The 17,610-nt window shown below is 39.2% G+C and overlaps 1 protein-coding gene across 43 annotated transcripts in view; it reads right to left on the reverse strand.

Moving 5' to 3' along the window:
• ZBTB20 (zinc finger and BTB domain containing 20) overlaps positions 1-17,610 on the reverse strand; it is a 478,730-nt gene that overhangs the window by 222,420 nt on the left and 238,700 nt on the right. For 29 of the 43 annotated variants that reach the window (XM_038149265.1, XM_038149587.1, XM_038148821.1 and 26 more), the window contains one exon: positions 11,733-11,796. The exons of the other annotated variants lie outside the window; for them this stretch is intronic. The gene's annotated coding sequence lies outside the window, so the exon portion shown is untranslated. The remainder of the gene's footprint in view (positions 1-11,732; positions 11,797-17,610) is intronic. 43 annotated transcript variants of the gene reach the window in all.

Raw genomic sequence — 17,610 nt, forward strand, 5'->3', positions numbered from 1 at the left:
GTAGGGAAAGGGTGTGAGGAGTCCTCCCCCTAAGGAGGAAGGATTGACAGAGACAACTTGGATGATCTGACCTCAGCCCACGTTCCCCATTCCCCCTGTGTGTCACTGCAGGGAGGGGTTAGGGAAAATCAGGAGTGAAGAGAAACTCAAGAAGAAAGGAGGAGTGGGGAGAAGTTTTTTTAAGATTTGGTTTTATCTCTCATTATCCTACTTTGATTTGACTTGTAAGGAATTATATTAATTTTCCCTAAGTTGAGTTTGTTTTGTTCATGATGGTAATTGTTGAGTGATCTCTCCCTGTCCTTATCGCGACCCAAGAGTAATATTTTCTTTTCCCTGTCCAGGTGAGGAGGGGACTTATAGAGTAGCTTTGGTGGGACCCTACAGACCAGCCAGGGTCAGCACATCACACATGGAATTGGGCTTTTCGTCATTTCACTCTCACAATCCTGTGGTAAACCATTTCACTTCATTTTTTGTTTAATTAGGAAAAATTTATGGAAAACTCTCCTGCTCAGAATGAGAACATATTAATCTTTTTGTTCTGAGTAATAAGGTGCAAAGAAATGTACTCCTGGCAGGATACTAATTTTTGATGTTGTCAATTAAAAAACTTCTCCTGGTGTTTTGAGTGGAAAAATCTCTCAGAAAGTGTTTTTATTGAAGCACCCAGTTCCAAGTCCTGGATTATTAGGTTAAGCTCTGTCAGCAGAGAGACCAATATAAATGCTTTTCATACCATCTGCCTTGATGTCTTGACAAAAAAATATAGAAGAGAAAATACATAAGTCCAAAATTCTCTGATTTTAACCTCTTTCCCTTTAATACAAAGCTGGGAAATTCAGGTCTTAAAAATATAAAAACATGTGATTACTTTTTCCTTTTTTATCTTTCCTCAAAACCTTACAGAACATCCCAAATACAAATCACCCAGTGTTTCCAGGACTTAGTTTCTTTTTATATTTTGAAATCAGAAAAGCAGCTTTAAGTAAGTAATAGGCACTAGCAAATCATTTGCTCCGCTCCCTTTTGCTATTCTGAAGAGAGCTTGTTACAGTGCATGCATTTTACCTGGTGTTCATTGGGAAGCTCTATACAATTACCAGCCTTTTGATTTTCCTGTTTAAAAACAAATTAGGGTGGTGTGCAGGGCCTTGCAATATTAGGCAGCAACTCCAACAGTGAATGATGGAGGACAGTGCCTCAGTGAAGGTGTTAGCAATCCATCTGGCCAATTAGAAGAGAAACTTAGGCAGAGTCCAATACAGTTTCTCAGTTATGGTGGCTGTGACATCAAGACTTGAGAAGCAGTGAGATTTGGTGTGAAACAATCAAGTGAATCCATACAGAGAAAAACCAGGGAAGAGCTGCTGGAATCCCACAGCAGAGAGGAAAGGGAAAATGCTATCTGCCAGAGAGGTACCTTGACTTATCAACATGAAAGAGGGCTGGACTTCAAAAAACCAAACCAGCTCAGACATGAAACAGATACTGATAAAGTCTGTCTTCCTATAGATTTGGAATCAGAGCCTGTAAGCAGCAGACAAGAGGAGTACAATTGTCTCTGGTCCTCTCTCCCAGAACAAAGATAATGTTCTCGGTGAGCAGAAGACAGCCTGTGCTGTGGCTCTTCTGTGCTGGCCAGACAACTGTCCTCTGGCAAACATGCTTAGCTGATAAGTTCTGCTTGTTTTTCCCTCAGCAGGAGCACTGCTCTGAGTTCTTCTCCTCTCCTTAGATACCCATTCTGTAGAAAACTAATCAGCTTCTTAGTTCTTTCCCACTCAACTGAATGGTATCAGCATGCTCAACAGCTACTTATGAGTGTGACAGACGGGAACAGGGACAGTCAGTCCCACAAACTCAGATGAGATAACCAGTACTCCAGAAATCTTAAGTGTTTAAAATCTGAAAGTGAATCCAAAATTTATCTTAAGTCATGCCCAAGATAAAGAGAGACCAAGGTCTTGTTCTGCTTCTGCCTTCCCATTTGGACCTCCGTGAGGCCGGAACATGCACTCCTTTCTCTCGTGGGCTATTTCTCATGATTGCAGAAGCAGGCCAGCAGGATTGCCCACTGCCTAATTTGGAGAAGGATACTGCACAGGACAACACGTATTTCATATCACAGACTGTTTTAAAACTTTTTTGTTGTTTTTTTCTTGTCTTGCAGATTCAAGAGCATCTTACTTGAACTCAGAAGTAAACAAAACCATTTCTTCCTGTCCTTTCCCACCTGAGAGATGACTGCTGCTCTCACTGTGAGGAGGTTAGCACAACCCTTCTTTCTCATACCCAGTCTCCTATGTCAGCTTTTATTCCTTTCTCTCATCTTTCAGCCATGACAGGAGAAGGAGTTAAAAATCTCATGCTGTTTTCTGGCCAGTACCTTCTTAAGTATGTCATTCCTCCCCACGCACACAGGAGTTGCACTGCCCTCTCCCTGGATGGTTCCACGTATCTGTTCTCTGAAGTTGCAGAGATAGGAATGATTTTCCTCAACATGAAATACTCTATAAAGAGTGTGGGTGGGAAATATGCGGTGTAATGGAACTGAAACCCCATAAGGGAAATCAACGCAGGCAGCTGCTGATACACTATTTACTTGGATAAATCATCCATTTTTCTCCCAGGCCAGATGACTTGAGGTATCACCTACCCAGGATAGCAAGTGCAAATATAAATAATAAATAAAACTAACTGAGGAAGAATTCTCACTGTAATGGGGTTTTGTAGAGAACTAAGTTTCAGTTAAACTTAATCCTTGCTGTCTTCTGTGTCTCCAGCAGCAGAAACATCTGGTCGGTTTTAGATTCCCCTTGGATTCCCAACTTCAAAGGGAGTTATAAAGAATAACAAATACATGTACTGGCACTGAAAAAAAAAATTAGAGCAGCAGGAGAGAATGGTAAAATTGTCCTTATTTGACTGCTAGTGACAGGCGCCACAGGCAGAACTGTGAGAAAAACTCCTAATGGCTCAGGCAAATAAGCTTTTTGTTTTGTTTTTTTAATGACTGGCTCTCTGTACTAATGACGCAGAAAATCTATGGGATCTGCCCCATAATGGCAAGAAGCACATGTGCCGACAAATATGCACGCAAGAGTATGCAGAAAATAGATTTCAAATCAGATATGTACTAAATAATAGGCAGGAAACTAGAAACTAAATTTTTTTCCCAGCCTTTTCACTGACAGTGCCCTGTGTGCACCACTGGCTAAATAACGCAGGTCCAAATTTTGGCCCTTTAAAGTCAGTAGGTTGTTGTAAAGTATGGCCAGAAACAATGACTGTCACATGCACTTTTCATATCCTGCTTCAAAACCTCCAGGAACAGGGGTAGGTAAGCAAACACAGTAACAGATGCCTGCAGCTCTGTCTTTCCTTTACTCTCTGGTGGCTGGAAAGTGAATGCTGTGCTCCTTTCATGAATGCAGCACACCAGCAACTACTTACGACATGTTTCTGCCCTTACGTGCAGTGAAAAGAAGCATCTAGCTTCACCCTGAGCTTCTGCATCAGTGCACTCATGAAAAAATCACACCCCGTTCCTCACTTCATCCATGCAACATCATGACCTCCTTTTTCTATTTATTGTTTACTACTTCAGTCATAGGGTTAATAAAATAAATATAATATGAAGGATGTTTGAGGATGCAGAAACCTGTGTGAAGCCTCCTATTTGCTAAACATTAACTCTTGCTGCATGGACATTAACTTTTGTATGAAAGCTGAACTTGTTACTCCCTTTCATCAAAACTACAGACTCCTAAATGTCTGGCATCATGTAATGCAAATTTATAAGATGGATGCCAGAGAGGAAAATTACAGAATAGGCTTTTGGAAATAGTATTAAAACCACAGCCATCCTTCCTTCACCTCCCTTTACAGAGAGTCCATAGAATATAAGTTTTGAAAGCAGTCATCGAATAAATTCCAACGATTCCTGAATCAAAGAGACTGATCAACTTGTGTATATTTGATGGGACAAGAAAAGCTGTATTTGGCAAATAAATTATTTCTTACAAATAACTCATTCAGTTCTGTTGCTGGAGCTGCAACCATAACTTTTTTCCTGTCCTTATTTTGCCTTATTATGTCATGAGGTAAGCAGCTTCCCATTGTTTCATCTTTAAAGATATTTAAGGATTTCTTAAATGCCTCACATAACAGCAAGATGATATCAAGATTTCCCTATAAATACAGCAATCTCATTTTTATATGAACCTTTCAGAAGTTTCAGTTGTAAAAATCTGAAGTTCTTGTACAGTGCAATGACCAAAGGAATTAGACATTTCTGCAACAGGCCCCTTACCTGAAACACCCTATTCCGAAATTTATTTCTCACTGAATATTAAAAACTTGTAAGTGAAGATGCTTTACAAATTGCTATAGAAATAGGAATTAAAGAATATACTGTGAAATTCTTTATGTTTGAGACAGGAATCAACAATTTTTGAAGCTGCTGCCATATTTCTGTTAAACAGTTGAGTCTCAAAAGGGAATCCAGAACTAACCTAAATGCACACAATCAGGAAGACAATTCTAGGGGTGTGTACTGCTAATAGCTTTTTCGGAGCCAGTGAGATTAACTCATTTCTTTTGCCCAAGTTAACTTTTGGGAGAGTCTCGGACTTCTTGACCTGAGGACTGTTGATTCTTGAAAGGGAGCCTGCCTTCTTAGTGGGGCTTCATTACCTGTGTAGCTAAAATCCTCCTATGAGGAACCCTTTTGGAATTATGCTTACAATTGCCATTTGCCAGCAAAATGGCCCATTTACCTCTACAAGGAAACACGGAACAAAAAGATCAGGAGATCTCAGGGTTCCCCTAACTCATACTACCAGAGGTGATTCCATCAAGTAACACTTAAAACCAAGTTAACATCGGAAATTTTCTAACTTCTGTATTTGCAGCCAGGAGAGCTGTACTGCCGTGTTGATTTGGGGCTGAAGGCAGCACAGGCTGCAACAGCTTGAACAAGAGTCGTGGGTTCTGACTGCATCCAGCAGTGGGAATTGAGAATTTCCAACGTGAACTTGATCCCCAGCCTGCTAAAGCCAAGGAGAGAGCTTAGATGAGGCTCAGTACACATTCCAAGAGAACTTCATCTGTTTTCTACAAGAAATGCGGGGACACTAACAAACACCTCATGAGTTACATGCCAGGACTTCTCCAAACATCTTTCCAAATGGTTCTTTACATCCTGTTTATGGCCCATCACATTCTCCTGTGACTAGGCCTGGTAGACCAGCCATGCTCTAATAGTTTCTTGAGTACCCTTCCTGTGCTCTTACATATCTGCAGGCATCCAGACACAATGCAGCAATTGAATAGAACCATTATAAACACAGTTCAATTCCTGACCAACCCTCCTCATGTACATATACATTTGCAAAGCAACATTAATGGCATGGTAAGCTAAAAACAACCATCTCAGTAATATCAGCCAGCAAGGCAAGACCTACAGATGCTTTCTGTTTGCTTGGGGTATTTTACTGCTTATATTATTATCTTTGTGATGTGCGCTGCTCCACTGGTGTGCAGGAAATATTGAGAGCGTGTCCACAACATAAACTGTTTTATTTCTTTACTTACTGAGCTCTGAGGTGGGGGAACTTTTATTTTTGTACTTTTTAAGGCCTAAATACATTAGTATCCCAACCCTTAATGTCAAAGACTGGTGCAAAATGTATTCCTCAGATTAAATCAGTCTTCTTAGGACTAAATTTAATTTATGTTGATATAGTAGGTTATGTGATTAAGCATGTAAAAAAAATGCTAGTGAATACAGGAGACACCTTTGGACAAACCATACCTTTCTGTCTGTTTTGCCACAGGCCTGTTTACAAAGAAATACTGAACCAACATCTCTGTTGCACTGTTGCACTATTGCCCCAATACATATTTACTTAAAGCAGCTTTTCTGTGTCACAAAATACCCCTTTTCTGGTTTGAAAAACATAAACAATAGGTTAGGTGGTCAAATGAATGGAAAAAAAAATTCAATTGGTATTAGTTTGTCACCTTCTGTTTACCTCTAATGGGAGTGAGAACTCCAATGTTTGCAGAACCACAACTTCCATTGAATGAGTGATCAAATGTTCACTGATCTTACAGAAGTGAACAGATCTCACAAACTTACAGAAGTTGCACAGCTGATATTTTCAAGGAACACAAGATCATTGTAACTATCCAAGCTCAAGGCAGACAGACCTGAACAACCAAGGTGTCACAAGTGGGTTAAGTAGCTCAGTCCTTTGAAAAATATAGATCATCACACTGTTCAGACAAGGTTCAGGATGATTTACATTTTTCAGCAAGAGAACAATTCTTAACTATGTTCTGTGTTTTTAATCTTCACCCTTACCCTATTCATCTAACATACCCCACCTTCTATTCATGTTTTTCTTTTGTGGAGTCCTCTCACTGAGAGAGATTTAGGCCAATCCAGAAGAATTTAAACTTAGAAAAAGCAGTAATCTATAAAGTAAAATGTCCCCAAGGCATCTACCACATTGTGGCCCTTGACAAGACTGCTGCCAGAAGAATTTCACTATTTAAGTATACAGCTTCTACATGAGGAAGAAAAAGAGATAATGTGTTATGGGTATTATACAGGATAAGAAAAGATGCGAAGCAATAACCAGAATGTGTTCTTCTAAGGGAAGGACCCTTTAAAATCAAATCTAGGAAGTAACAAATAAAGTGAATACACTAACATTAACTAACATGAGCTTTACACTCACTATCATCACCTTCAACTGTTTGCTCCCTCTGCAAGCAGCTGCACTCAGATGGGAACCCAGAATTTGATTTGTAACCAGCCCACAGAGATGGGAGTCAGGAGAGCTGACACAGTATCAGAGGGTTCCCAATTTGCTGAGCAGAAACACAGAATACATTTCCAGGGGAGATCTGCACACAGTTAGAGAGATGGATTCTGATCAATGGTTACTGAACAAAGATAGGATAACATCAACACAAAAAGATTTCAGCATAGACTAAGGGTCTGAGAATTCTTTAGGTGGGAAAAGATCTCCAAGATCATCAAGTCCAACCTTTGACTCAACACCACCATGTCAACTAAACCACAGCTTTAAGTGCCACATCCAGTTGTTTCTTGAGTGCTTCCAGGAATGGTGGCTCCACCACTTCCCTGGGCAGCCCATTGCAATGATTTACAACCTTTTCAGTGAAAAAAAATCTTCCTGAGGTCCAACTTGAACCTCCCCAGGCATAGCTTGAGGCCTCCTTCCTCTTGTCCTGTTGAGTCCTCACACTTTTTAATTTTTTTTTATTATTAAAAAGATTCAGTAGAATTCTAATTAAGCACTCCTTTAAGCACCATCTAGAAGGGCCCAAACACAACCCAGTATTTTTGCTTCACAGGATAGCTAGACTTTGAAATTTGTTTTTGTTTCACAGTTGAATTAAACACTGCATTGCGAAGTTACCAATGAAACAAAAATAAAAAATCATTTCAATCAATTGATTGTTGTTTTGACAAAATAATTTTGTTTTGATAGCTACTCTCAGTTATGATTTAAATTTTATATTAGAACATAAAATACATTTTTGAAATAAAAGTTTGAAACAAATGCATTTATGTTTCACAAATGCCAAAACGCTTTATCTGGAAATAGGAATAGAAAAAACAAGTAAGATTTCTGGAAGTATTTTCTTTTAAATGAACTAGTATTTCCACACAAAGAGAATACGAGTATGTATTTTTTTAGTGCTTCTAGTCCCGACCTTCAGTACACCTTAGTGAGCCTCAGAAGCTTGTGATACCTCTGCAATACTACCAATATATCAGCGACAATCTAATTATTATTAAGAATCCAGCTGTTATGCGGCTTTTGTCCAAGAACTGGTCGAGCTTACTGATGTAGGAAAGGTAAGAGGCTTTTTCAGACAACCAGTTATGTAACAACTAACACACAACTTGTTGGGTCAGGTACCATTCATTACTGCTGCCATTTGGGGAAGTATCAGAACCAGCTCTGAGCAGGATAAAGCAGCAGACTGAGAGTCACAGACAGTCCTATTCCTACAGAAGAACCTGAAGTGAGGAGAAATGAGGGGAATGTCAGTTGTTTCTGCTCTGCCCTTTAACCTCAAACTTAACCAGTAGAAAAACGTAAGAGGAGTTGTGATTAATAAGATATTTAACATCTAGAATTCCTTTAACTGTTTGCTTTACCTGCTAAGAAAGCTCTTGATCACTGCTCATACATTTGCAAATTACTAAAATGCAAAATACCATGAAGTCATGTGAAGCTTGACTGAAACGATAAGAAAAATCTTGGTCTAAACAGGGAAGAACTGAGGGCTTTCACCCAGATCACATTGCAGCAGGAGTGCCAACTCATGAAACTGTTCATTTAGGAAAACCAAAAGGAGAGCTGAAGCACAGCACATCATTCCCAGCCATCCCTGGCTGCTTCAGCACTGAGATGCTTATGGGAAGTGGTTGTCTCCCATGCCATTTGGTAAGGGGTTTCTGTAACATGGTCAGAATCTCAGTAAGAACCAAAAAAATTTTGTTTCTTATAAAGTGAATTTCTGAATGCAGTGCTTGGAGAAGAAGTATTCAAACAACTGTACTGCTCAGTTCCCCATGAAAGCATTTTAAAACAGAACTTAAACCTGTTTACAACAACATCAGATGCCACACTTGGCAAGACTGAGATGGGCAAAGTCTTGGGGGAAACTGTTGGGCTTAACCTTATTGTGGAGTTTTTAGGCATTAGATTTGGGGAGAGGTACTTGGGAGGAGATAAGAGTGGCTAAAATAAAAGGAGTTTGGCTTGTATATCCTCACCAATAGGTTATTAGCGCAGGAGAAAAACACAAAGGTTTGCTCAAAAGCTTGAACTACAATTACTTCTAACAGAGCTTTTCCTGTTGCACACCAAGCAGACTGTTGAATTTGTGTTCTGCATACAGAACCCATGTGCTGACACTTTCCACAATCTGAAAGGAATTGAAACCCTGCCCTTCATCTTGTGTGTGCCTGCAACAAAGGCTGCCTGTAACCCTTTCCTAACAGTAAGATTTCAGAGGAACTGCCTGAGGAAGATAACTGAATCCTCAACCTGCACAAAATAAAAATACAGATTTAGAGACCACAGAAGATGAAATACCCAAATGCATGCCCATGCCTCAGCGTCCTCATCACTAGCAGTCAGTGGTCCTTGGGCTTAGATACACATCAAGTGAAAAAGGTTCCCTTTACAAAACAGTGCCTCTTCTGAACGAAGGACTTTTAATCCTTCAACCAGCAGTTTCCCCCTCCCTTAGCTGGTTTTAGTTATTAAAACAAACAAACAAGAAAACCCCTCCCTCTGCTAAGCATCCCTCCACTCTTAACTTTCCTTGTGTCTCCCTTCACACCTCCCTGGGTTTGCTGGTTTTAAGCCCATGCACTAACCTGCTCTCTTTGTTCTTTTTTTTTTTTTTTTTTAAATTCTGTTTGCTTAAAACTCCCAGCCCCAAAAGCAAATTTGGAGAAAACTGGCTTTCTCTAGTTATCCCATTGTTCTTTTCAGGCAAGATCTATTTCAGATGTTTCTATTTCAAATATTTAATGACAGACCTATTCATACAAAGACATGCCAACACCACTCCCCTGTCTCTTTGGCATGATGCAAAGCACAGAAAAAGATGGTCACAAGATACAAGGACTCTGTCAGTCAATAAAATCAAGTTCTAACTCATAAACAGGAAGTATGGAGCAGATTCCATACATTGCCACACTTCCCAGAAGCACAAGCCTGACAAAAAGCAGTTTCAAGGGGATTGCCATGGGCCAGGCTCATCCTTTTAGCACTACCACAGTGGACCTTGGCCGGCTTCCCTTCCAAGAGGACCTGTAGAGAAGCCAAAGACTGTATTGAGCCTTGGAGAATTAACTTATTTTTGGGGTCTTGTCTTCACTGCAATGTTGTTTGTAAGTACAATGCTAATGTTGCCCCCAGCATGACTCTCATCCACAACAAAAGCCTCTTGCTCAAACTAAGTGCTATTTTAAATTGACTCTTTGGCCTAAAAGCAGATTACAAGTGGCAGCCCATGTGTTGTAGTTACCAGTGTCAGTAACACAGTGGGAACTCATCAGTTCTCTAGTTGTGGGTTTACAGCCCTGATCTAAGATCCTGCCTTATTACTGGGGTCTAGACTAAAAACACGGAGTCCTTATTCCCAGCTATCTCCACTAAGCTCAAGCAGGTAGAGGTGATGGTCAGACATTAATAATCTGCTTCTCCTCTCCTCAGTCTTGCAGTACGTTCTGACAAAGAAATTCTCAATATTCGCAGAAGAAACTGCATGCCCACAAATCAGGGTCAGATAGAGAACCCTTAACAAACACCAGTCTGTAACCTTGCTGTAACAAACTGAGTCACCACTGCTAAAACAATATCAGTGGTAATCACTTTTACCCACTACCTCTGCCTGCCCGGGGCCATTGTTGGGAGTGAGGACGGCTTTTTGCAAGTCCCTTAGAGTCACCAGCTGTGAATCACAGCACAGCTGCACGAACAGGCAACATGAACACAGATTTTAGCTTTGTGTGAATTGCAGGTCTTACAAATACAGTCAAAAGCATTTTAAGGTACATGTGGCATGTGAGAGCTAGTTAAGGTGTCCATAGTCAGCTGCTGTGTGGCAGCTCTTGGATATTGACTGTTACCTACATGATCCTTCGCTACACTCTAATAAATTGGCATGAGATGAGCAAATCTAAGTACTGGCAACTAATACAAACCACCACAAAAGTGGCCATATTATCATGTGAACATCTCATGCTCTACTTTATTTACAGTCTCCAGGGCTGTAATCCCAGCTGGCAGTTTTAATTAGTAGTGAATGTACTTTCACTAGGAATTGGACCTTCTCCTTCTTGGGCATCAGAGATCCCTTCCACAGATGACTGTGGATTATGAAGAGACAAATTTTGGGGATGCTGGGCAGACAGTTTTCTCATATCACATATCTGAAAAGCTAGCATCACTCTCTGGCTCACAAGAGGACTTGGCAGCAAGTCAGACTATGACTATCCAGAAGACTCTTCCCTCCGTGTCAGAGTAGGAAGACACATAATAGAAACTTGCAACAAAGCACAAATAATTCTATTTAGAAGTCAATACAAAATTGTGGACTACAAGGCCAGCTGCAAGAGCTGTCTTTTTATTGTGAGTTTTGAGCCAAAACATGGGATAACACGGCAAGCACCATCAGAGTATGTAAATATCTACTCTTGCTTTTCCCAGTCTGTAGCCACTAGCGAATGCCTTACTATGAAACTGCAAGTGCAGTAAGGTTTTAATAGCCCTTTTCCTCTCTTTGCTCTGGGATTTTTCTTTTCTTGGCTGCAACTAGTTGTAACCAGTTGTGAATAAGTCGTTATCCCTCTTAGCAACTCACAGCAACTAAAAGAAACCAGTGTCATTATGCAATTAAAAAAAAAAAAAAAGAGAAAGAAAAAAAGAGAAAAGTTTTGTTTTATGGTTAATTATCCATGGTCTATTTACAAAATAAATCAACCCATTGTGCACCACCAGGATTTGTGGCCTCATTTGAACTTTGCTTTTCATTAATCACTTTAAAATAAAAGCTAACTAGTTGTTTTTTTCTTCATTTTGGTTTATTACTTGCATCTGGGTATAAATTGAAAAAATGATGAAAGAACAAAGTATGGATTATTCACCCTCAGTTTCATGACTTACAGGATCTCAGTCTTGTCTTTCTCCACGTGCCTAAACAGATGCACAGTCCAAAAATTCCAACATTCTGTAAGAAATGTAATCACAAGAAGATTGAACTATTTTTTATACTCAAGATTTGAGTTATTAAAAAAAATCACAGCAAAAAGCTTGCCTTAAGAAACGAAAAGGTGGGCAAGTGTCTACAAACACATTTAAGCTACTGAGGAGGCAAATGAAATTACACATGTAGACATCCAAGTAATACACAAATGTTTGTGATAGCTGAGTACAAGGCTATTTTGTTTAGACAATATCTACTTGCAGGCAGGCTGGAGAAGGCAGAAAATGGATATCTGATTTCTTTACAGTGCTTACAGTTTATACAAGAAACCAGAAATATTTTTTTCTGAAAATGTTTTCTTTAATTATGTAAGAAGTTTAGCTCTTCTCCCTATGAGATGACAAAGGACTACTGAATTTCTGAAAACTAGCCAATGGAGAGGCAGGGAAAGGACATTTTTACCTGCTCTTTTAATAAAACCCAACTAACTGTAATGACACTTATTTCATTCTGACAGGAAATAAGATACATATTAGCATAACAGTGAAGTTCTTAACTAAGAAAGACTGAACAATTTATTTGTCTCCACTATAAACTGTTCAAGTAAAACTGAAAAATAAGAAAGGTTGATAAACATACATGATAGAAGTATATACAATGACAGTATACGAAAATGTCATTTCTCTTTTTTTTTTTCTTTTTATTTACCAGTCACCCTTAAAGTGTCCTTAGCCTTTACTATGACAAACAGAAAGTCAGAGTGCTCCACTTAACCCCTAATGAAATAGTACAGAGAAAGTTGGGCTGTCTGGAGGTAAAAAAAATTGATTTTGCTGCACTACAACTTTTTATTTCTAAACTCTTGAGCTGGATACAAGTATAAAGGTGACTGAACTTACCCAACAGGTATCTTAGAAACTAAGACAAAGAACTGAAGTTAAGAAATTGGATCATTAATACTACGTATTATTACTAATAGGAGCTCTGAAAGATAATTTTTGCTTGCCTGTTGATGTGAAAAAGGATTGTAGAAATTTGAAAAGTTAAAGAAATGCACTGCCTCCTCCTCCTCCACTTTGCAGATGGCTGAGATGTTTTAACTTTCATTTCCAAACATAAATTAGCTCCTACTTAAATGAAAGTAAAAATTTTAAAGCTGCCTCCACCTGATTGCAAGCACAGCAGCCGGGCCGGGAGGCTGGACAGGCCTTCAAAGAAAATGAAAGCTTTTTTAAGCGACTCCTCGTATGAACGCCTGCCCTTGAAGCAGCAAGCTGCGGCCCTACAGCCGCTTTCCATTATAAACGCTAAATTGGGAAATGTTTAACATTCTTTGTTTAATCTTTGCAGTATAAAGAAAAAAAAGCTGATTCTCAGAAACATGACAGCCTGAGCAACTATTAGTTATCTGCCTCCCCCTTCCTCAAAGCAGAACAGGCCATTTCCAGCCAGCATCAGCAGCAACTGATGCTTTTTAATCAGGAATGTGTATCTGGATGGAACCTAGAAGATGGGATTGAAACTTTGTCATTTTTTTGTTCCAGTGGTGTAAGGGGCTGAAGGCAACCAAGATATTTAATAAAAAACGTGAAGAAAAAAAACAGTTTAAGAAATATATGTAGTGGAAACTATGGACAAAGGTGGTTTCAGCTGCTTTCTGCACTGTTTTCTGTTAGTATCTTTTCACAGTCCTTCCATGAAGGAGAGCGTCATTATTTATTTTGATTTGAAACATTATCAACTGAGTGTATTTTTCTCTTGTTCACAGTACAGTCAAAGCAGCGAGTCCATCTATTCTGCTGCAACCAGTCACATATAAATCAGAAGAAACTCAGGACGAGCAATCCTCTCAGCTGCGTACGGAGACAAACTCTCTTTGTATCTTGTCTCTGCAAGAACTTCCCTAAAGGGGTGAGTTTCATCACACGTCCAAAAAGTCACACAAGTCAGAGGTTTCTTCGGTTGAAATTACGAAGTAATACCTCAAATCGAGTCCCCACAAAAACTGAACTAACTGAAATGTTTAAGTTTTTTTACAGGATTTTACCCTGAAGCACACTTTCCAGATCATCAAGTCCAGCTCCCTGCTCTCTTCTACTACAGATATTAAAGGTCACTTCTTAAAGAGTTGTTTTTAAGCCTCTGCATCAACAAGGTGAAGAGAGCTTAAACATCCTTCCCACCCCAGCCATGAGCATTCAGTAGCTGGCAATGATGAGAACAGACATCCAGGGAACAAATCCATGAGAAAACGAGGATGCTCTCCTTCACCACAGGGGTGCTGACAGACAGCACGGAATATCCTCTCCTGGGACTCCCTGATGGAGGTGCTCAGTCCAAGCAGAGTCCTGGCTTCGTTTAGTGACAACACGAAAACATTAACCATGCTACAGAGGCAAAAGCAAGGAGCATCCAGGTGCTGGCCCTGCTCAAGGCATTGCACACATGCCCACAACTCCTCCACACTGCTGGACTCGGGTGACCCTTCCCTGCAGGTGTCACGACCCACCTGCACTTAGGGGTTAAACAGCAGGGGCAAGAACACACAGGTTCTGTCCAGGAGAAATGAACCAGCTGTGTTGTTTGCTGTGAATGTGGAAGATGACAGCTTTGAAAAGGAGGGCTGCAGGAACATTCAGTGCAGCTAGGCCTGATACTTTTGTTACAATTACTCCAAAAACATTGCTTCTTGCAGCATTTCCTAGGGATTTCTGAAGGCAAAAAGACCAGTGGAACTACTGAAGGTGCTAGCAATGAATTCCTGATAGTGAAGGACACAAAATTGTCATAAACTTCAACCAAAGTGTGAGAGTTGCAAAAATGACTGTTCTGAGGAAGGGAGGGAGGGAGGAAGGAAACCTTGCAGAATAATTGCTAGATAAAAAGCCTACCATAGCTAATTCAGCACATTGCTGGGTACAGCAAAATAATTTAGCTAGCTATTTTTCAAATATACCCAACCCTAAGTATGTGTCAGGGAAGAGAAATAATGAAATTTTGAAATAAAAATTAATGTAGAGCTCTTTTCATTTTTGTTGCTGTTTTTAAATCTTTAAGGTTCATATTTAACCTTTTCTATAAAATAACAAACTTGAATTTAAGAAAACTGAGGCACAGATCTTCACAGAGACAGGACTCAAACAGCTTATGTTTAAAAATAAAATAGCAGAGTCTTTTTAAGTTGTGAAGTGAAGACTTATTCATTAAAACTGAATATTAACATCTCATTTGAGAAACTGTTCAAACCATCCCTTTTGCCTATTTTGCCTATGAATTTAGGCAGACAGAAGTTTCACAGGTTGCATGTCTAGCATCTGGTCAAGTCAAATCACCCTCTCCTCCATAAATTAAAATTAGATTTCCATTCTGCAGAACACACAAAATTCCCTCGTTCTGGTTGCCGTTCAACCGTGCATATATAACCAGAGTTTTAGCAGCAGACATTTACAATGGCTTTTCCCTTTTTAAATTAGAAAATACTCAGGAAATAATTAAATGTTTGTTTGACCATTAAGGAAGGTTAGTGTCTTGACAGCAGCCCACCCAAGCATACAAAGGTAAAGCTGGGGACTGAAGACTTGGGAAGTTAAGGGTAACCCAGTGACACGTAGAGAAATGTCTCAGTAACTGAAAAGCAAGCAGATGCCTTTAAGAGGGGAAATTGCTTGTCTGCCATTAAAAGTTGTCAGGTTTTGTACACCTATTCCAAATAAGTCTCCCATTGCAATCAGTGCCAACAAAAAACTTACAGACTGAGACTCTGAAAAGACAAGCAGAAAGTAATTTTCACTCAAAGACAAATGATCACTCTTTTGATTAAGTCAAACACTGGACTCATTACTGAGCATGTTCTCTGTAAAGTTACACCATTTAAATCTTCCAAGCATTTTATAAAGGGCTGACAGCTTTGAGGGACATCAGGATAAGGGATTTTAAGGAGGTTACTCCTCCTCTGCATGCAACTATGTTATAAACTGTTACTGATATGCTGATTCAGTCACGCCTTACAATTACATAGGTTATCAGGCCCTATAATTCCTACAGGATAGTGTTCCAGAATTTAATAATGGTATGACTAAGGTTATTTTCATTTATATATTGTCATTACATTATATAGGGTTATTGAATCTTATATATGATTGGTGCCCACAGTTTGGTCTGTGTGACAACACTGGCCTGAAATTTAAATAATTTTTTAACCTCTACAAAATATTTCAATGCCTTCTCCCTATGTATCTGAATTGATGTTATAAGGACTAATAAAATAGGTTTAGAATGCTTCTGAAAGGCACAATAGAACAGTATCTGTTCTATTGTGATTCCCTAAGTGATTCTTTACTGAGACACAAATGGAGGCAGAAGTTTTCACTGCCCAGAGCCAAATCAAGGGCTGCTTTCACAATCCAGGTGTTCCAATACATTTCTGAATATATGTGTACTCCCCAGCAGTTTGGTGAAATATATTTACACAGATTAAAACATACTTACAGAGCTTAAAATATTCCACTTCCCGTTTTCACAAAACCCTGTTTCATTTAAAGCTTGTCTAAGGGATCACTGTTGAAAGATGTCAGCTTCAAAATATTTTTTCTGTTATTCCTGAAGTGGGCATAATTCAAATTCAGACTCATTTTATGGCTCTTTTCTATTTCCAGAAAAACACTTTAAAATAACTAAGGATTGAGCCCTATAACTTTAGAATTGACCTTATAGACTCCTGACATCATATCAACAGAATTAGTAGCATTACGCTGGGGAAGGATCTGTCCAAGAATGTGCATGCAGACAAGAACAATTCGTAAAGGGCAGAAGAAAACAAACCTTGACACAATGCACACAACCACAAACAGGTCAGATCCTCAGGGGATACAACTAGGAATAAATTGGTTGCAATAGCTACAGGAATAAATTCTTCCTGTAGTATGAACAGAAAAGAAAGAATGAACTTTTCTTTATTACTGACCCATTTCTTCCCTTTCTTGAAGCCGAAGAATGCCTCTTTTTTCTTTTTTCTTATTATTATTTTAGCAGGGCTATATGTACTTTTTCTTGCATTTGATGGAAGTAAATTAAAATATCCTCACCAATTCTAATTAGAAGAATCTCTGGATCTTTATGGACATCAATCACTTAAAATAGAAATTAATAAAGTTCAACACAACCGAAAATTTCACTGTTCTTCTGCACTTGCTGTTACACAGAGACTGACCTGACACTTGCAATAAGGTCAGGAGAGGAAAGGGAAAAAGCTTTCATTGCATATATCCAAAAGTTGGAGGGAGGGGGAGAAGAGAGAGGAGAAGAGAGGCAGAAACACTGTGCAGAAGCCAGGGATGTTCCAGAGGACACTGTGACAAGAAAATACTCAATAAGAATTCCTCCAGCCAAAACCAGATCTTAAATAGACCCATTGTCTTCCAGCCTGAAGCCCTTAAAAAGGCTCAAAATTAAAGTCTGTGCTGTGGGCACCCAGTCGTTCTTTCCTTTCATCAGAATTTGCAGGTTTTAATACAATCTGTCGTCAGGAAAAACAGTGGAGCTGTACAGTCCAGAGAGGTAACAAAAGCGAAAGGCAGGCGAGAGTTACATAACTGGCTTTTTACATAAATATTACATTGAGAGATATTTTGCTTTTCAGAAAGGAAAAAATATTTTTTAAAAAAATGCTCAAACTAACGTCAGAGAATTCAATCCAACTTCACTTACTCCTTGTCCCTCTTTCACTTTGCAGCATGTATCGAATAGCTGAAGTGAGGTGTTTCTTTTTCTTTTTTCATTATGACTAAACAAATAACCAATTCAGCCTTAAACACTTCATAACAGATTGTCTTGTATTAC

Source organism: Motacilla alba, chromosome 1 (genome assembly GCF_015832195.1).
Source record: "Motacilla alba alba isolate MOTALB_02 chromosome 1, Motacilla_alba_V1.0_pri, whole genome shotgun sequence".
Lineage (NCBI taxonomy): Eukaryota > Metazoa > Chordata > Aves > Passeriformes > Motacillidae > Motacilla > Motacilla alba.